We start from the raw sequence: 22357 nt of genomic DNA on the forward strand, positions 1-22357 counted from the left end.
AGTTGACTTAGTTGAGGGAGAAGGGTATTGCAGGTAGGTGGGAGGACCCTTCTAACTGATTTTTAAGCATTATATATTGAGGAGAAAGGGGAAGAGCATCAGATGATTTGGTTGTGGGCAGACAGGGTAAAGATCTTAAAATCCCGGTATAGAGTTTGAATCTAATTTTTTTTTAAATAGTTTGGAGAGGGCATGGAAAGTAAAGGAAAACATTGATCAAGAGAGTGAAGTATACATCGTTTCTTAAAAAAAACAAAACAAAACAAAACACTTTCATCTCACTTAAAGAGGTAATGACAGTAATAGAGAACTAGTGAAGAGAGAATTACAATAAAGTTGATTCAGTTACGATATTTTCATCTGTGATTAACAGGAAAAGGATAGGCAAAAATCAAGAAATGTTTTTCTCTTACATGATAAATCTAAGGTTACAGTGGCTTCATGGTTGTTAATTTGGCAGTTCAGTAACCCTGCTAAGGACTGGGTTCATATTTCTATGTTGAGAACTGTGGCTGCCTGCATTATTTTTCACAAACATTTGGCGCTCATCCTGAGAGTATGATTATACAGCCCCTGCTGTTGAAATCAGCAACTGTTGATTTCAGTTGAAATCAACTGTTGAAATTCTGTTGAATTTTGAATTTAACAGATTTGAATTTAACAGTTGAAATCAGGCATGGTCATGTAAAATATCTTTGGCCAAGGAAATACAGGAGAAGGGATGTTTGTTGTCTCCAGGCAGCTGAAGAGTACCATTCGCCAGGCCCTCTTTTTTCTGCGTCTACAATTGTATCAAAATGTACACTTGCATCCCTCTGTCACTTTGTGGCACTGGAAGACATGTGGGTGGGCAAGAAATAACTGGTTTTTTTTGAAGCCATCTTGATTTTCAGGTCTATTGTTGCTATAGAACAATCCAGCTTGTTCAAGCTGGTGCAGTGTTCTCAGTGTTGTTGTTTTAATTGTTTCACTAAGTGTGAAAAAAATTTACTAGTTCTCCAGGACTTCACTTTATGTCTAAATGGCTAAAGTTGTGTCATATGTTAATGTTTAAACCCATCTGTGATCAGGAAAACCTACCTACTAAATAAGTTACTCTAATAATTAGGTCTTGGGCCTAAGAATGGAGCCTTTAATAATGAAGTGCAAGGGGGCAATAATAGGGGGAAAAATATGAAAAATTAGACTTGTATCACGACAGGGAAACTGGAAAAGGAGATGAATAGTAATCAACTGAGAATGTCTGTTATCTGAGATATCATTTCTCCTTTCTTCTCTTCTTTCCTTCCTTACACCTTTCCTCATTTCATCCATTCATTCATCCAACTAATATTTGTTGGTAATCAGCGATGTAACAATGATAAGCACCAAGGACAGAGATATGAAATTGAGATGGCCAAGTGGGAAAGGATCCCCAGAGAAACTCCATCCAGCCTGTACCCTGGGGTGGAGCCACAGTAGTTCACACTGTTTGCAGCGGGGAGGAGCCTGGCTCCTTCTCTACCTGGGTAAACCTGGTATTTAATCTGTGATGTGGGAAGCACACTAGCAGGATTCTGGCTTTGTAGAGAGTCCTTGATTCTTTTTTTTTTTTTTCCTTTTTGTCCAATAAAACCCATTTTTCTCACCCTTTAAATTGTGGGCCTAATTTTTCATGGTCATGTGACAAGGAGCCCATCTTTAGCTGAACTAATGAAAAATCCTACAAGAAAATCAACCTGTAATCTAGTTTGCAGAAAAAAAACAATAGCAAACAACAACAACAGTAACAAATCAGTAGGTACTCTACTTGGAAAGGATTGTGTTAGAGGTAAGTTAAAGAAGAGGTACACAAAGCAGCTAACAGCATGGGAAATGATGACAGTATTTCCTAGAGAAAGGAACATTGGATCTGAAATTTGAAATATGAGTAAAAATTGTGATAAGAGGAAGATTGAGAGGAAGTCTCTCCAGGCAGAAATAGTAGCACATGCCAAGACCAAAAGTAAGAAAGAGCATGATGTATTGAGAGGGGCCTGAACTGCAGTGCACGTGAGTGTGTGTGGCTTGCCTCACATGGCCATGAACTTATTAGTAGAACACTTACATGTAGTGGAAAGGATTAGCTAAAATACAAATAAAATACTGTATCACCATATCTGAATGTATCACCAATATTTCACCAGACATTAAGATCCCACAGTATGAAAAAAATCAAAATGGAAGTATAGCAATTCTATTTATATATATAAAAAACTAATGTACTTCACTTACAAATAAACTACTTTTTTACAAATGTAAAATTCAAATTTCCAAATTTGATGCTGCAGTTTCTCTGACTATAAAAATAGGGTCAAAAGGAAATATCTCTGAGGGTCATTCTCTTGTTAAAATTCTAATATAATAACTTATATAATCCTTTAACATATTATCTGTAAAACAGGACTTTACTCTGTTATAATAATCACAAATGGAAATGAGAGGACAAATGGGAAGACTATACTGATAATGTCTCTGACTAGTTTGCTCAAGAGCCGTGAGTCATACTCTGTATGTGTGTGTGTGTAATATTTATCTCTGGGACTAAGGCATTCATATATATGTGTGTGTATATGTGTGTGTGTCTATATATGTGTATGTATGTATATAGTCATATCACTAATGGAATACTTTTTAAGAATAAATAGGCTATTCTAGGTTAGAACAAATGCAGATCTAGTTTTACAATTCACACTGCATTTCACCCCAGAAGAAATCAAGACATCCATGATTATGAAGATTCATTTTTACTATATTTATTGTAGAAAATAATAACACCCATCTCAAAAGGCCATTGGGCATGGTAAATGCATTTTTTAAAAAATCTGATAAAGTAACTAACACATAATATCATGTTCATAATGCTTTTTATACATACATTTGTTGTTTTATACATAGCTAATTAATATTGTTGTTATTACCATAAGAATAAACTATCCTCTTATGCTCTGATCATTGGCTGCACATAGCCCTTCAGAGAGAAACATAGGTAATAGACATTCCTTATGTGAAAGTTCTTTGTTCATTACATGGAGTTTCCTTTAATACATTTCTTTTCTACAATTCCCAGAGAGCTTGTACTATATCAATAGGAAAGAAATGAATGCCTTTTCTCCACTCTCAAGCAAGTCTACATGCTATAGTCATTCAAAAACAGATGTGAGTTTATGTCATACTGATAAATACACTGTTCGATTCTAGTGATACGTGTGAACAAAATGAACAAAATAGTCACTGTTTCTATTCTCTAGACCAAGTATTAGATGCAGACAGCTGGAAATAAGAGAAACAGAGTTAGGAGAATCTAAGAGTAAGTAGAATAGAGGCATATTTGAAGGCAACATAAGACAGAGAAGAGTGACTTGGGAAGTCTTAGATATTCATTGGTCATAAAACCCCACAACTTTGCTGTTTTTTTTTTTTTTTAACAACAACAACAACAACAACAACAACAAACCAGAGGTTTGCTCTGTCACTCACACTGGAGTGCAGTGGCACAATCTCGGCTCATAGCAACCTCTTTTTCCCAGGTTCAAGGGATTCTCATAACTCAGCCTCTTGAGTAGCTGAGATTACAGGCATGCACCACCATACTGGGCTATTTTTTTTTTCTTTTACCATTTTCAGTAGAGACTGGGTTTCACTGTGTTGGCCAGGTTGGTCTCGAACTCCTGGCCTCAAGAGATCCATCCACCTCAACCTCCCAAAGTGCTGGGATTACAGGCGTGAGCCAATGTGCCATCTTAAAACAAAAAGAGAAACTTATTTTGATTACATGCCCCACTCAACCTACAGACCAGATCTCTTTTTTCCTTCAAAGCAAAACCTTCTAAAATAGCTTTCTGTAGTTTCTTTATCCACTTATCCATCTCCAATGTTTTTTTCTCTTTCCATTATTGCTCCTTCACATGACTCCAGGAAAACTTCTCATGTCAAAGGCGCTAATGGCTTCAGGATAGTCAACCACATCACTAACTCAAATTCTCAATAATGTTCATTATTTTATGATAATTACTCTCTATATATGTGATGATTATGTGATGATTAATATTGAGTGTCAACTTGACTGGATTGAAGGATGCAAAGCATTGTTCCTGGGTGTGTCTGTGAGGATGCCACCAAAGGAGATTAACATTTGAGTCAGTGAATTGGGTGATGCAGACCTACCCTCAATCTGGGTGAGCACCATCTAATCAGCTGCCAGTGCAGCCAGGATTAAAGCAGGCAGAAGAGCATGGAAAGACTAGACTGGCTGAGTCTTCCGGCGTCCATCTTTCTCCCATGCTGGATGCTTCCTGCCCTTGAAAGCTTTTGGACTCCTGGACCTACACCAGTGGTTTGCCAGGGGCTCTAGGACCCTTTGGCCACAGACTGAAGGCTGAACTGTTGGCTTCCCTACTTTGGGGGTTTTGGTACTCAGACTGGCTTCCTTGCTCCTCAGCTTGCAGACGGCCTACTGTGGGACTTCACCTTGTGATGGTGTGAGTTAACACTCCCTTTCATACACATCTATCCTATTAGTCTCCTGTCACTCTAGAGAACCCTAATACTATATATATGTGTGTGTGTTTGTGTGTGTGTGTGTGAGATGTATGTATATATATAGACACATATGTGTGTCTATATATGTGTATATATATGTATGTCTGTATGTAATTATGTATATAATATAGATATATGCATATAGTTAGATTGAGAATTTAGCTCCAGGCTTGCATATGCAAGCTTGTTTCTATCCACATCAGAGTATAAAACAAAATACTCTCATTAAATTAAAAAAAAATCAAACCTCATACTATGGCAAACACTGATATGGAGGTTAGGAGCTGGAGTAATCACCAAGATGGAAAATCACCCTAATTGCCAAATGAAACCCTGGGAATACAAAGTAGAAATAAGCCCCAAATGACTCAACAGTTCAGAATACAGAAACCCACAGAAAAATCAATCTGACAGAAAAGCTAGCTCAAAAACAAAGTTTCAAATCCTAAGAAGTAATGATTCAATGTGAGGAGTAAACAAACACAGTAGAAAAATTAGCATTCAAAGAGCTCAAGCTACAGCAATGTGAAAATGCCAAAAAACCACATATTATTAAATGATAAACAAATTATAAATTATAATTAATAGGAAACTGTGAGAACATAAAGGACAGATTTGGGGTAAAAAGTAGAACTTTCTAAAAAGCTACATAAAGTTCTAGAAATTAAAAAGACAATGGATGAATGAAATAGATATTATTGAGGAATAAATAAATATATAAAATATCAAAATTAAATAACATGAAATGCAGAAAAATGTTCTGAAAAAAATCGTAATGAGATAGAAGGATTAACAGACATACACTGAAATCCGGAATTCCATATCAAGCTGTCTACTTGACATGTGTACATTTTACATGTATATTTTATAACTCCATAAAGGCCAGCCCTAAAGTCAATTGCAGTCAATACTTTCACTGATACTCCTTTCGTTGCCAGAACTCAGGCACATGGTTACCAATAAATAAAGGGTGGCTGGGAAATTCACTTTACCTATGTAGAGTCATCCAAGTAAGATGAGGGAATAGATACAATATGTACTTGTCAATTCTCTGCCAAACAACCAAATTAGAATTGCAAGTATATAGAAAATTTGAATGAAAAAAATGTATCTACTATAAAATGTATGTGTGGGTGTTTTAGTCCATTTTCACACTCCTATAAAGAACTTCCCGAGACTGGATAATTTATGAAGAAAAGAGGTTTAGTTGACTCACAATTCAGCATGGATGGGGAGGCCTAAGGAACCTTACAATCATGGTGGAAGGCAGAGGGGAAGCAAGGCACCTTCTTCACATGGTAGCAGGAAGTGGAAGTGCTGAAGGAAGGGGGAGGGGCCACTTATAAAACCAACAGATCTTGTGACAACTCACTATCACAAGAACAGGATGAGGGAAACCACCCCCATAATTCAATTAGCTCCATCTCCTCTCTCCTTTGACACATGGGGACTACGGAGATTACAATTCAAGATGAGATTTGGGTGGGGACACAAAGCCTACCCATATCATTCTTCCCCTGGCCCCTCCCAAATCTCACATTTTTTTCAAATTTCAAAACGAATCATGCCTTCCCAACCTTCCCCTAAATTCTTAAGTAATTCCAGCATTAACCCAAAAGTTCAAGTCCAAAGTCTCATCTGAAATAAAGCAAGTCCTTTCTGCCTATGAGCCTGTAAAATCAAAAGCAATTTAGTAACTTCCTAGATACAATGGGGGTAAAGGTATTGGGTAAATACACCTGTTCCAAATGGAAGAAATGGGCAAAAAACAAAGGGTGACAGGCCCCATGCAAGTCCAAAATCCAGTGGTGCAGTTATTAAATCTTGCATTAGTCAGGCTTCTCCAAAGGTACAGAACTAATAGGATAGATGAAAATATGAAGCAGAGTTTATTAAGGAGTATTGACTCACATGATCACAAGGTAAAGTCCCCCAATAGGTCTTCTGCCAAATGAAAAACCAGGAAGCCAGTCCAAGTCCCAAAACCTCAAAGGTAAGGAAGTAGAAAGTGCAGCCTTCAGTCTGTGGCCAAAGGCCCAAGAGTCCCTGGCAAACCACTGGTGTAGGTCTAAGAGTCCAAAAGATTTTTAGGGCAGGAAGCATCCAGCATGGGAGAAAGATGGAGGCCAGAAGACTCAGCCAGTCAGGTCCTTCCATGTTCCTCTGCCTGCTTTTATTCTAGCTGCTCTCTTTGATGATCAGATGATGGCCACCCTGATTGTGGGTGGGTCTACCTCTCCCAGTCCACTGACTCAAATGTTAATCTCCTTTGGCAACACCCTCACAGACACATGCAGGAACAATACTTTGCATGTTTCAATCTAATCAAGTTGACACTTGATATTAACCATCACAAATCTTAAAGCTCCTAAATAATCAACTTTGACTCCATGTCTCACATCCAGGTCATGTGGATGCAAGGAGTGAGCTCCCACAATCTTGGGCAGCTCCAACCCCTGTGGCTTTGCAGGGTACCAGCCCCATTGTGGCTGCTTTCATAGGCTGGCATTGAGTGCCTATGACTTTTCCAAGTACATAGTTCAAGCTGTCAGTGGATCTACCATTCTGGGGTCTGGAGGATGGTGGCCCTCTTCTCACAGCTCCACTAGGGAGTGCCCCAGTGGGGACTCTGTGTGGGGGCTCTTGCCCCACATTTTTATTCTGCACTGCCCTGGCAGATGTTCTACATGAGGACTTCATCCCTGCAGCAAACTTTTGCCTGGACATCCAGGCATTTCCATATATCCTCTGAAATTTAGATGAAGGTTCCCAAACCTCAATTCTTGACTTCTGTGCACCTACAGGCCAAATGCCATGTGGAAGCTGATGAGCCTTGGGGCTTGTACCCTCTCAAGCAATGGCCTGAGCTGTATGTTGGCCCCTTTTAGCTACAGCTGGGATGCTGGGCACCAAGTCCCAAGACTGCCCAAAGCATCAAGCCTCTGAGCTTGTCCCAGGACATGTTTTTTCCTCCTAGGTCAACCTGTGATGGGAGGGGCTGCTTTGAAGTTCTCTGATGTGCCTTGGAGACATTTTCCCCATTGTTTTGGCAATTAACATTTGGCTCCTTGTTACTTATGAAATTTCTGTGGCAGGCTTGAATTTCTCTGCAGAAAATGGGTTTTCTTTTCTATAGCATTGTAAGGCTGCAAATTTCCCAAATTTTTATGCTCTGCTTCCCTTTTAAACATAAGTTCCAGCTTCAGATCATCTCTCTCAAGTTCAAAGTTCCAGAGGTCTTTAGGGCAGGGGCAAAATGCTGCCAGTCCCCTTGTTAAAGCATAGCAAAAGTCATCTTTATTCCAGTTCCCAACAAGTTCCTCATCTCCATCTGAGACCACCTCAGCCTGAACTTCATTGTCCATAAAGGTATTAGCATTTTGGTCAAAACCATTCAACAAGTCTCTAGGGAGTTCTAAACTTTCCCACATTTTCCTGTCTTCTTCTAAGCCCTCCAAACTGTTCCAACTTCTGCTTGTTACCCAGTTCCAACATTGCTTCCATATTTTCAGGTATCTTTATAGCAGCACTCCACTGACTGCAGTAGCAATTTATGTATCAGTGTGTTTTCACACTGCTATAAAGAACTGCCGGAGACTGAGTAATTTACAAAGGAAAGAGTTGTAATTGGCTCACAGTTCAGCATGGCTGGGGAGGCCTCAGGAAACTTACAATCATGTCAGAAGATGAAGGGGAAGCAAAGCACTTTCTTCACAAGGCAGCAGGAAGGAAGAAGGGGGAAGAGGAGAGCCCCTTATAAAACCATCAGAGCCTGTGAGAGCTCTCTCATTATCATGAGAACCACAAAGGCGAAAATACTACCATGATTTAATTACCTTCACCTGGTCTCTCCCTTTACATGGGGGTGGGGTGGGAGGAGGGTTCGGGGAGAGGGGAGGATTATAGGGATCATGGAGATTACAATTCAAGGTGAGATTAGGACCCAAAGCCTAACAATTTCAATGGGTATGAGTGTGTGTCCCTATACCCCCAACCCTGACAAAACTAATGAAAAGGGAACATACTCCCTTTTCAAGAGACCATGCAATGAATATACCAACATGCAATGAATATTTACAAATATATGATGAATATTTACAAATATACAATGAATATTTACAAATATACAATGAATATTTACAAACTTCACTGTATACTTCACAAAAGAAGCCTCAACAATTTCCAACAAATTTCCATTTCAACAAATTCAAGAAATTATTGATAACTTTTGTAGTCACCAAAGCAATTAAAGTAGAATTCAAATTCAAAAAAACCAGTTTTTAAGATTCTTTGGAAATTTATGAGAGTTAAATAAAACAATTAAAAATTACAACTAAATGTCCTACACATACACTGTGTAGGATTCAGCCATACCAGTGGCTAGAGGCTGATTTAAATACATTAAGTAAAATATAGATTCCAAATAAATGAGTTAAACTAGAAGTCATAGATAGGTCTTGATATTTATATAGATACAAAATATCTATAAAGTTTTATTTAAACGGATACCAAGCACAGTGTAGGTGTACACTATGGGAAGGTAAGTTGTTGCAAACAATTGGGAGAACAAACTAGTGCTACCCATCAAATCGGAAGTGGTTCTTACACAGCAGTTCTATTTACTTGAAATAGAACCTGGAGAAATTTACTACATTCTTTACAATGAGTTTTATATGGCATAGTTTGTAATTGAGTATATATGTACATCCATCAATGGGTAATTGATAAATAAACCTACAGTGGTTCCTATAACATTAAAGATTAGACTTTCATTTATCAATATACATACATCTGTAAAATATTTTTAGTGTAAAAAGCAAACTGCAGAATTATACAGGATAAAATCGGTCATTTAAATTTTGCATAAATGAAATATTGTTTTGAGTACACTAATATGTAGTAAAAGATCAAAACTATACACAGAAAGAACATTCACCACTGTGCATCTTCATTATAGGAAAAGAGGGAAGAAATAGAAGGCAGGCATTTCGCTATAACTGTGTGTGTCCTTCTTAAAAACCATCTAAAGAATATGTGACAATCTGTCATGAGCCAACTAATGCCTTCACTGTGTTTGATAGTTAGCAGGGTCCCTTGGATGCGGGTCACCAGCACTCAGAGGAGGCCAGGCCAGGGCTCTGCTTCATCGAGGGCACAGCTGCAGGAAAACTGTATAAGGCTATGAGCTGGATCCCAAAAGGCAGAGGCTGCAGTCAAACTCCCATCTAAAGGGGGAGGGGAGGGCCGTGACCTCTGTGAACGTGAGTAAGCTAGAGGGTGGCATGGCTTATAACATGGGCAACTGCCACTATAAGTGCCAGCTTAGACTTTGTTGTGGCACCAGATGTGGGCCTGAAAGCTTTTGAGCAGCAGCTGCAGGCTGGTGCCAGACAGCTGGAGACGGGGTCACATTCGAGTTTGCTCAGAAGCGGACGCAGCCCTGAGTGACACCTACTAATGACTCAGATGGGCAGCTTTTAGCCAGGTCTGCAAGGACATGAACCTCACCCTGGCTGCCACTGACAGCGGTAGGGATCCTGGCTCTAGGCTTCTCACTCATGAGCCACACACCTGTGCTACTGCATGACCATGACGAGTGGCTACATGAGGCTGCCTTCCTCCTGGGCTGGCATATATTCACACCTGCTGCCTGCCCGGGCCAGCATGCCTACCCTGCCTGGAGAGAGCGGAGCCTCAGAACTCCCCAACCCCTGCCCCTGGAGCTTCCATTCCAACTAGTGCCAAGGACTTCTTCTTCCCCGTTCCAAATAACGAAGTTTGTGTTTGGGCAGGGGAACTAAAGAAGGTGGTTCTAGTTACAACCCAGGTTCAAAATATCCGAATAGGCTCCCTCTCCAGATATTCTGCTCTACTGATGTGGAAGGTGACACTTGGATAATTGTTCATTAAAAATCTTCCGGGTGATTCGATCACTGCAGCAAAGGTGAAGAAACACTAAGTCCAAGTGAACAGAAATGGAGGAGGCAGCAGTGGCCATGTGGGGTTCAGCCAGAGGCTACTGAGATCATCTAAGAGATGACTCACCTTACCCACCCTGCACTCGATGTCAATGCATTTCCTATTCCAATTGGCATAAAGATGGTGGCTGATAAACACTCATCACCTGTATGAATGAAACAATGAATGAGCACAATCAAAATACTCAGGTCCTTATTCTACATAATGGAGTCCAAAGGAAAGGTCCAAATTCCCTTCCCAAGCAATTGTTTAGATTACTTAAATGTCCCCGTGTAGTGATTGTTGGTTATTTCCTTTGAGTCAGAGAACCAAATGAAAGGGAAAAGCAAAAGGATAAAAAAATAAAGACACAATAACTGGCAAAAATAAGGTCACTAGATAAATGTGTAAACATTGAAGGAAAAAATTATAGAGCCTAATAAGCCAGATCATATTTATTTTTACATCTTATTTATGTATGTCATTCTATTTATATTATCCTGAGGGTATCTCGTATGTGTCATGTGCATATATAAGTTAGTTCTTACGATGTAGGCTAAATAATGTGAGTTTAGACTTGTTTTCTGATAATAGCATATATTAATCATCAATTAAATCTATAAATAATAAAGTTCTATAACAGTAGGAAATACATTTTCATCTACTATATAATATATCCTGACCCAGTGTGATATTTAAAGACTTCTAAAGAATTGCAAATATGATTATTAATCCTATAGCTAAATCACAAGTATAGCAAATATAATTTAGCATTCATGCAGCATTTTGCATCTCTAAAGAGCTTGCAACTATTAAGTTAAAGCATTAATGGTAGTCACCAAAATTTTAGGTGGAATCACAAGTTCTTTTTCTACTTTACAGGCCCCCAAGGGGTAGAGAAAGTGAGATAAGTGACTCATGCTCAGTGGGAAATGCATTACTCCCACACAGTTTTTCTTCAAGCCATGAACACTTAGCCAACTAGTGCTTTATAACTAAAGTCTCCAGCATTCTCTCTACCCACACTTAGTGCCCTGTAATTGCACAAGTTACAAATGTTCAGGGAAAATACTTTTTGTTGCTGTTGAAAATGCTTAATTTTATTTGATAAATCAGCCTTTTACAAGTTCCCCAGGCAACCCCTTGTATATAGAAGTGTTTCTGTATGGAGTAAACTCTCCTGATAGACAAAGCTGTTGGTTTTGTTCATAATTCTATAGAAATAAAGAAAATAAATGGACATGCATATTGGGTTTTACAGACCCAAAGTCCAAGCAATTCCGACTTGTATTTATTTAAGGGGGAAAAAAAAGTGGAAGGGCCAATATAGGTGACAACAGGGAAGTGGTCAGAAAGACAAATAGAAGTAAAACCATGTTAACGTTCATAAAAATTAATAGGAAGTAACTCAGATTCCAAGATTAAGAAATACAAAGGAAAATTAACAGAGATGGAATACAGTAACCCAGAAAATGAATATATAATACAAATATTGATAGAGGAATGGCAAGAAAAGACATTCTCACACATTTCATGTGAATTGTCGTGACTTTTTCAGAGAGAAGATAATTTACCAGAGTATATTAACAGCTCTTAAATTTTCCCTGTTTTATAACTAGAAAACTGTTCTAAGTAACAATATATATATAAAAGATTTATGTTCATAATTACTCAACATTACTTCTAATAACAAATATAGGAAATAATCTATATGATTGGGGTCGAATTGAATAAATTATAATTCTTAAAGTGAAAAATTATAAAGCTTTAACATCTGTGGAAATTTTGATAACAGAAACATTGAGGGTATATAATGGGGAATAAAAAGGCAAAATGCACAAATTGTATGTATATAATGATTCTGATTATTTACATACACCTTGTATATATACACACACACAATAACATGATATACAAGATACCCAAGATAAACAAAAAATGAGGCTTTCCATTTTGTCCAGCTTTACCTAGGCTCTAAGACCAGAAAGAATGGATTCTTGGTCTTCCTACCTCCCCAAACAAGAAGTCAACATAAACAGATAAAGTGATGACCAGAGAAAATTAAAGGCTGGATCCTGTATCTCTTTAGTGCTCCCATCTCCAAGATGAATAATGGGAAGATTCACAAGGAGATGCTGGAAAGGCCTGTTATTTGAATCCTCCCTGCTTCCCCTGCAAATAGGGGTAGGGTTACTGGTCTCCACATGTAGCCAAATCTAAGGGGCTGCGGAGAACTTCCTGAAGATTTTAACATGTGCCACCAGGAGTATGGGGGACAGCATGGTGGCTCATTGACTTTGGAAAAAGAAAAAGTAACCTGTTCCTATGGAGCAAAGAAATGGTGCTTCACTGATAATTGCCTGTAATTTCAGAATTTTTTGGAACATGAATGTTATGAGTGTGTGAGATGATCCATGAGTAGGTCCTATAGAGAGGAGCTGGACATGCATTATGGAAAACTACAACAACAAAATAATGAACTCCACTCAAAAGGACCAGCTGGATGGATGAAGTGCTATCAACAGAAGAATTTTATATGGAAGGGACTGTGGGAGGGATTGGAGCTGATACAGGAGCAGTCAGTGGCTAATCTGAAGAGACAACTGAAGAGACAAACATATGGGAGAGAGAGACAGTGCCTGTACCTCTAATGACCAGTAGAGCACCCACAACTGAAACAATAGCACCAGTCCACAAGACTCATTCTTCCGCTTTCCTCTCTTCCAGCTCTGAAAACGTATGAGTGCGGCAATCTCACAGGCAAGAGAGACAATGTGGTTGCCTGGTGTGGGAACAAGTGCAGATGCACACAGCCCTTCCTCCCTGCAGGACCCCCGTCTGAGGCTGATGAGGGATGGAATCTGATAATTGATGGGACGGGATTTCCATTTCCTAACCATTGGCATACTGGACCATTGTTAACATCCAATAATGTCGAAGCTCTATGCTATTCCTAAGTTTTTATCATGAATGAAAGAAAAAGAACTTGTTCAAGGTAGCAGCATGAAAAAGATATCACAGCTTCTCTTCTCATTTGCAACATGTCCAATATACCAAACATTCCAAGAGGTAGACAGTTTTATTCCTATGAGTTTTAGAATTTAGGTAATTTTTATGTTACTTGGTATGTTAATCTTCATTTTCACAGTATTATAAGAGAGCAAGAAATCCAATATATTTTTTGTCCAAAGGTGCCCGTCTTTCAAAGGGAGCCAATATTTTAAATGACCCCAAAACGTAGAGAAGAATAAAAACTGAAATATTTAGGTTGTATCTGACACCTAGGCATTCATTAGTGAATTGTGAGAGAATACTTGCAGAGTAACAAAATAGGATGGAATATGGATTTCCAGTAACTAAATAGTGCCAAACAGTAAAACAGAATAATTAGGAGGCACAGCATATAGAGTTAGGAACAGATATGAGAGGAGGTAACAGCAAAAACAGCCTGACCAAGGAGAAATAAATGAATCAAAATGCAAGGTTTGAGGACATAACTCGATGAAGAATTAACAAAGGTCCTCATAGCATAAAAGTTGTCCATGCAATACACACCTACGTTGTGACGTTAGTTATCTTTGATAAATATTCACCAAAAACATCCTAACATTTGCCACTCAAGTCCAAACCAACCTGATTTCAATCTTTCCCAAACTATCTCCATAGTCTACACAATATAATGGTACAATGATTCTTGCACATCAATAATGCTGAAATATGTTAGTGAGTAGTGAGTTGTGGTATTTAACCTCAAAATATATTTGAATGACATAATCATGAAATTTTTACTTTCTTTTTTTGTTTTGTTTTTTAGAGATGGAGTCTGGCTCTATCTCCCAGGCTGGAGTGCAGTGGTGCAATGTCAGCTCACCGCAAGCTCAGCCTCCAGGGTTCACGCCATTCTCCTGTCTCAACCTCACAAGTAGCTGGGACTACGGTTGCCCGACACCACGCCTGGCTAATTTTTGTATTTTTAGTAGAGACGGGGTTTCACCGTGTTAGCCAGGATGGTCTCGATCTCCTGACCTTGTGATCCATCTGCCTCGCCCTCCCAAAGTGCTGGGATTACAGGCATGTGCCACCACGCCCAGCTGAAGTTTTTACTTTCAATCATATCGATTCCAGTACTGTCTTTTTCAGATATTATATTTCCAAGTTTATTCCTGTTGACCCAGAGTAATTCTTTTTTTCTTTTTATTTTTTTGTAATTTCAACACTTATTTTAGATTCAGTGGGTACATGTGTAGTTTTGTTACATGGAAATATTGCATAATGCTGAAGTTTGGGGTCTGGATACCACCACTGAAGTAGTGAGAATAGTACTCAACAGGCCCTTGTTCAACCCATACCTCCCACCCTCTCCACTCTAGTAGTCTACGGTGTCTATTGTTCCAATCTTTGTGTCCAGATGTGCCCAATGTTTATCTCTCACTTATAAGTGATATCATGCAATATTTGGCTGTCCATTCCTGTGTTAATTTGCTTAGGGTGATTGCCTCCAGCTACATCGATGTTGCTACACAAAACATTTTTTCTGGCTGTATAGTATTTCATGATGTATACGTACCACATTTTTTTCTAATCCACTGTTGATGGGCACCTTGGTTGATTCAATGTCTTTGCTCTTGTGGATAGTGCTGCAATGAACATATGCATGCCTGTGTCTTTACCATAGAATCATTTATATTCTCTCAGCTATATACCCATTAATGGGATTACTGAGTGGAATGGTAGTTTTGCTTCTAAGTTCTTTGAGAAGTTTCCAAACTACTTTCCACAGTGGCTGAAGTAATTTACATTCCTGCCAACAGTGTATAAGCACTCCCTTTTTATTGCAGCCTCAACAGCAGGTTATTATTTGACTTTTTAGTAATAGACACTCTGACTGGTTTGATGATATCTCATTGTGGTTTTGATTTGCATTTCTCTGATTGTGATTAGGAACATTTTTTCATGTTTCTTGGCCATTTGTTTTCTTTTCAGAAGTGTCTGTTCATGTATTTTGCCCACTTTTTGATAGAATTATTATTATTATTTTTTACTTATTAAGTTCTTTGTAAATTCTGTATGTTAGAACTTTGTCAGATGCATAGTTTGTATTTTCTCCCATTCTGTAGATGGTCTGTTTACTCTGTTGGTAGTTTCTTTTGCTGTGCAGAAGATCTTTAGTTTAATTATGTCCCACTGTCATTTTTTGTTTTTGTTGCATTTGTTTTTGGGGACTTAAAAATCCTGCCAAGGTGGATGCTGAGAAAGGTGTTTCCTAGGTTTCTTTCTAGGAATTTCATAGTTTGGGGTCTTACATTTAAATGTTTAATAAATTTTGGGTGAACTTTTGTATAGGGGTCCAATTTCATTCTTTTCATATGGCTAGCCAGTTATCCAAGAACCTTTTATTGAATAGGGAGTCTTTTCCCCACTGCTTGTTTCAGTCAGCTTTGTTTAAGATCAGATGGTGTAGGTGTATAGCTTTATTTATGGATTATACAACCTTCTCCGTTGGTCAGTGTATCTGCTTTCTAACCAGTACCATGCTGCTTTGGTTACTGTAGCCTTACAGTATAGTTTGAAGTCTACTAGTGTGCTACCTTCAGTTTTGTTCTTTTCATTTAGGGCTGCTTTGGTTCTTTAGGCTCTTTTTTGGTTCCATATGAATTTCAGAATAGACTTTTCCAATTCTGTGGAAAATGACATTGATGGTTTGACGTAAATAACTGTGAATCTGTAAATTGCTTTGTGCAGTATGGTCATTTTAATGATATTGATTCTTCCAATCCATGAGCATGGGATGTTTTTCCATTCATTTGTATCATCTCTGATTTCTTTCTGCAGTGTTTTGTACTTCCCCTCATAGAGATCTTTCCCCTCCTTCATGTCTTCATAAATATTTCAGTTTTGGGATGGGGCTACTGTAAACAGGATTGTGTTCTTGATTTGGCTGTCAGCTTGAATGTGTATAGAAATGCCACTGACTTTTGTATGTTGATTTTGTATCCTGAAACTTTTTTTTTCAGTTCTGGGAGTCTTTTGGTGGTATCTTTAGGGTTTTCTGGATATAGAATCAAATCATCAGTGAAGATAGATAATTTTATTTCTTTTCCTGTTTGGATGGGGCATGCTTGTCTTGTTTCAGTTCTCAAGGGCAATGGTTCCAGCTTTTGTCCATTCAGTATGGTATTGGCAGTGGTTTTGTCATAGACGGATCTTATTACTTTGAAGTATGTTCCTTCAACCTATTCTGTTGAGGGTTTTTATCATGAAGGGATGTTGGATTCTATCAAAAGCTTTTCCTGCATCAATTGAGATGATCATATGGTGTTTGCTTTTAATTCTTTTTATGTGGTAAATCACATTTACTGATTTGCATGTGCTGAACCAGATTTGCATCCCAGGAATAAAGTCTACTTAATCATTTTGTATTAACTTTTTGATGTGCTGCTGTATCCAGTTTTGCTGATGATTTTTGTGTCTTTGTTCACCAGGGGTTTTGGACCTGAAGTTTTTTTTTCATGTTATCTCTACCAGATTTTGGTATCAGGCTGATGCTGTCATCATAGAATAAATTAGAAAGGAGCCCACCCTTCTTGATTTTTGTGAATAGTGTCAGTACGATTGGTACCAGTTTTTTAAAACTGTCTTGGTTTTGGAGATAAATAATATGTTCACATTAAACATGAAACACATCACATGCCATCTACTATTTTAGTTTTTCACTTATCACTTGAGTAATATTTTATACTTTTCTCATGGCCTTTGCCATGCTCCACCACACTAGTGATTAGAATTCCATCTTAATTCCTGTGCTGATGGGCTACCTGCTTATTTGCTCTCGGATCTATTCCTTCCCCTTCTCCACACTGTTTCATTGCAGAGAAATCTATTTCCCAGGGCCTCTTGCTAGTAACTTCCTGGTAGATTCAGTCAATGGAAGATGCTGGCAGAAGACTGGCGGGCGGAACTGGAGAGAACCCAGAGCATTTCTCCTCTGATGTCTAGAGATGCATCTCTTACTGCTGTTGCCTGTCCACTGTGGCTCAAAGTCCTTTCTGGTAGCTCTTTCATCTGAGTAGAGAAGCACCAACAGTAGTTTGTTTTTGCCACACAGCTCCTGCTACAGGGTCTGGCAACCCTGGTTCATACTGTAGTTTCTCTCTACCCTTTTAGCCTCTTCCTACCATTACTAATCTATATGTTACCCAGTAGCAGTTTACATAGCTTCTCAGATCTTCAATTGCATCTATTAAATACTCTGACCGGGCGCTGGCTCACGCCAGTAATCCCAGCATTTTAGGAGGCGGAGACGGGCGGATCACGAGGTCAGGAGATAGAGACCATTCTGGTTAACACGGTGAAACCCCGTCTCTACTAAAAAATACAAAGAATTAGCCGGGTGTGGTGGTGGCGCCTGTAGTCCCAGCTACTCGGGAGGCTGAGGCAGGAGAATGGCGGGAACCCGGGAGGCGGAGCTTGGAGTGAGCCGAGATGGCGCCACCGCACTCCAGCCTGGGCGACAGAGCGAGACTCCGTCTCAAAAAAACAAAACCCAAAAAAACACTGTTCATAGATCTAGAGTATTTTTATTTACTAGATGGACACTGACAAATATGGAGTGTATGTTTTATGAGTAGTGATTTTCTCTTACTCATTTTCATATCGCTCAGTATCAACAATGTATACTAAACCTGTGGATGGCACGTCAAAAATATATCAAACTGAAAATATGAATTTATATACAAATATTGAAAGAGTTTCCTTCTATTACACTGAAATCACACGCTCCTAAGAATATTGTATATTTTGTTATTAAATATTATCCTTTGAAACTTAATTCTTCCATGGAATAGCAAAATGCACTATCATTTTTGACAGAGCATTTGCTTTGTGAACAAGAAGTGAGATTACAGGTATACAAATTGTGTAGACTTCTCAGGCTTTTATTTTTCCATTGAAATGAAACTTAGCTATAGAACCACAAAGTTAACTCAGGTTTTTAACCTCATCTGAGAAATAGTATATATTATTTACAAACTCAGATTATCTCCAAAACATGGGACTTAGATACCTACTTAGAGCTCTAATTAAAATGTAATTCTCTAGATGGCCTTTATATCCAGAAATCAAAATCTATTAGATAATGAAATTATCAAAACTATTCTATAAGTCAACATTAACTAGTACATTAAAGTACTCTCATGCACTGTCTGGAAATATGATACATTTTAATATGATGATACATAAGACACATAAATCCTTCATTGTGGAATATTTAAGTTTCATCTTTCACTCTGTGTTTGTATTTCTTAAACAGATGCATTTAAATCCAAAGTTAGGTAAATAATTAAAATAAAATTGGAATAATAATTGACAGTTTATCTAAGATAAATTTATCTCTGTACCTAAATTCTGAAGATCTCCTGTTGTGCAACATGGGTCCAGTTTTGCTCCAGAGCAAGTAATGAATTCAATGATGTGAAATGGCATAGGTTAAAAATAGTTTCTAGGGAGAAGGACATAGTTAGAAAGCTTGCGTCATCAAAAGAAAAGGCATAGTTCCCACATGTTTCAAAGTCCCCTTGGGAAGAAGAGCCAGAACTACATATCCCGATAAGAAACTCTTCATGGTTTGTCCTTCAGCAAGTTGACATCACCTTTCTACAGATTTACTCTGCAATTTATGGCATTTCTGTAGTTGCATTTGTGTATTAGCTGTTTACATAAGTAATCTGCAAATGCCAGATTTCCAGAACTTTGAAAGTGTAGGGGTTGTGAGAAGACAGTGTATTGGTGTATTGGAACCAGCCTGTAGTAGCTCATAGGAAGGATATTTTAAACTTTATTTTATTTTATTTTTGAGCATCTTTGTTGCAAAGGTAACACAGTTCTGGTCCTAGTAAGATCACATTCTACTAGAATAAATGAGATAATGTACATTAAGATGTACTTATGTTGAGTGCTAACTTCTGCACTCAAAATGGTTGCTACAGATAACAGTAAAGAAAATCTTAATTTTCTTGCACAGAGAAACTAATGCATTTCTCTCATACAGGAGGGCAATTTCTTTCTAAATTTCTTTTGGATTTTTTTTCTTGAAAAAATATTATATTGGTTTTGTTATTGTGATATTTTTTGTATTATTCTCCAGAATCATTTTTTCACTCCTTTAAACACGCAGCTCTGATCATTCCCTAGTCAATAATTGCATGAGACCAGCTTCATACCATCTAAAAATCAGATAAGACAAATTATCTAATATTTCATTAAATTAACTTTATTCTTAAATATGAGATAAATTTAATCTTAAAGCTAAAAAAATACAGTGAAAAAGTTTCCTGAGTTTGTTCATGAATAATAAATGCAATCTCCTACTAAACACATCATAATAAGTATTTTAGCGGATACCTCCATAAATAATTTTTTTTCAGACTTTTCAGTTCAAATTATTAAAGGCCATGAATGAACATAAGGAATTATTACTGCATTGCTTCATATCTAGTTGAGAGAAAAAAGAATCCAATCAATTTTATCACTGGCTGGTAAAATACTGAAATTTGAAAACATTTGCTTGATTTCATATAGCCAACCAGTCAAATGTTCTGTGAGTTTTATAGAGTCAGCTTATACAAGGTAGGGAAACCCTCCCTGCAGTTGCATCAAACCATTTGGTCCATTAAGACCTCACTTAAGCTGCCAAGTTATATTTTTTCCCACATAATATTGTTTGGCATCTGCATTGATCAAATTAACTGGTCAACTGCCAAATGTCCATTTCACTTTGGCATGTAAATAGGGATTATGAGAGTGAAAAAAAAATTTGTTAAATTTCTGAAATTTACTAATGTCTGAAAAAGCTCATATACTCACCCAAATTATATAAATTATACTAAAAAAAACCTTTAATCACCCCTGAGGATTCCTCTCCAATTAATATATACTTCCAGTCACACAAAGTATGCTTCTGAACATGGAAATTGAATAATATGAACACAAATAATTAGATAATTAAAGCACTCATTTTAAAACCTATATTTTAATGTATGGTACAAATCCTTGTGGTTTGTGATGCTAACTTGAAAATATATGAATACATATAAAATTTTCTCCTCACAGAATAGTGATGTACAATTTTGTAAGAAAAATATGTGTGATATACATTATATGATTAATAAGTATGTTATTAAAATATTACTATATTTTACTAGATTCTTAGTCATTTATCAGATACATTTTTATTGGCTACTATGAGACACTATTTAATTTTTATAGAAGGGGATTATAGCCTGGAAGAAAAGATGCATATTCTAATGAATAAAATACAATGAGGAAAGCAGACTGGCTTAGCAACAAAAAATTGAAATTATTTTTCAGTTATACATAGAAAATTAAAGTATAAGCACCTAGTTTTATTAAAAAATACAATGTACTAAAAATTAAAAATTGCATTGATATGTGGTTGGAGAAGAGAATTAGACAGCATCTTTTGTCTTTGACAAGGTCTATGCAATTGAAATCAGAGTGCCTGGTTATAGAGTAGGGGAAGAAAATATCACAACTAAAATGTTTAGGTGCATACAAGTGTATGTGCATATAATCTTTAAAATTATATTATTTGTGGAATCTAAAAATCAAATTAATTGAATTCATAAACATAGAAAGTAGAAGGATACTTAAAGGTAGAGTGGGGCTGGGGGTGGGGATGGTTATTGGTTATGAAAAAATTGTGTAAAATTATCACATATCCACACGTGCATTCATATACTAATTCCGATACAACTCAAATTAAAACATCCATATATTGTACTTCATTGTTTTCTTACACTTTTAGGAATGAATGAAGACAAAACTTTTGAAACTATTGAACTACAGCAGTTAAGTGTCATATGCTTTAATCAGAGATAATTCTGCACGGATTTTTCTCCAGAACAAGGTTATAATTGAATCATTGACAGACAGGGTTGATGTCTCATACCATATTATCTCTAGCTTCCTGGCTTCATGTCTCATCCTCAAAAATGTCTCCTTTCTGTCTGAAAAGTTCTTCTCCCAATCTCCCTACTTGTCTTTCTATATAATTCTAGATCCAACTCTAGAGCAACAACTTTACTCTCAAGTTCTCATTCTTTATAAGGAGTAATAAATTATGATATCATTTCAGAAATTTCTGTCTTAGTTTCTTTATAGACTAATGAAACACCAAGTTTCATGAGGTCAAGGGCTTTGCATGTTTTTTCACTGCCCTATATCTGGCACCTAAAAGAGAAACAGGCACTAAACAGATGCTTTTTCTTTGTTTGTTTGTTGTTGTTGTTGTTATTGTTGTTTCAAGAGTCAATGGCTTAGGACAAATCATCATTCTAAATATCTCTGGAGTCCTAACGACTGAGTTCAGCTATTCTAGCATCCCTAAGCCAATAGTCATCTGACAATATCAAGACTTTCACACCATCTTCCTGCCCTTACGTCTCATGTCTCTTCTTAACCAGCATGAGGACAAATTAGTCCAATAAAACTTCCCTCGCAAACAAGATTTATTCCCAATTCTCACTTTATTGGGTTTCCTTTTTCCCTCTCCCTCTCTCTTCTTCTCCCTTTCCTCTCCTTTTCCTCTCTGGGTGTTTTATATTTGGTATTCAGTATATTTATCTCCTTTAGTCATTTTGTGCTCTGCATTTTGCTATCTGTAAATTTTAATTCACAAAATATTATTATTATTAAGTAAAACATGCATATTGTAGAAAATTTGAAAAACAATGTAAAGTAAAAATATGAAAATAAAACTCAGCCATCCAATGATATCTACTCTTCCTCCACGGCTGTCATTTCCTCTTGAATTGCAGCCCAT

The 22357-nt window shown here is 37.3% G+C and overlaps 1 protein-coding gene and 1 pseudogene across 6 annotated transcripts in view; one reads left to right on the plus strand and one right to left on the minus strand.

Annotated features, from left to right (window-relative positions):
• Positions 1-22357, minus strand: part of CCDC102B (coiled-coil domain containing 102B) — a 300046-nt gene that overhangs the window by 88908 nt on the left and 188781 nt on the right. The window lies entirely within an intron of this gene.
• On the plus strand, positions 6512-10475 carry LOC103244245 (aminoacylase-1 pseudogene; annotated as a pseudogene).

Source organism: Chlorocebus sabaeus, chromosome 18 (genome assembly GCF_047675955.1).
Source record: "Chlorocebus sabaeus isolate Y175 chromosome 18, mChlSab1.0.hap1, whole genome shotgun sequence".
In the NCBI taxonomy this organism is placed as follows: domain Eukaryota; kingdom Metazoa; phylum Chordata; class Mammalia; order Primates; family Cercopithecidae; genus Chlorocebus; species Chlorocebus sabaeus.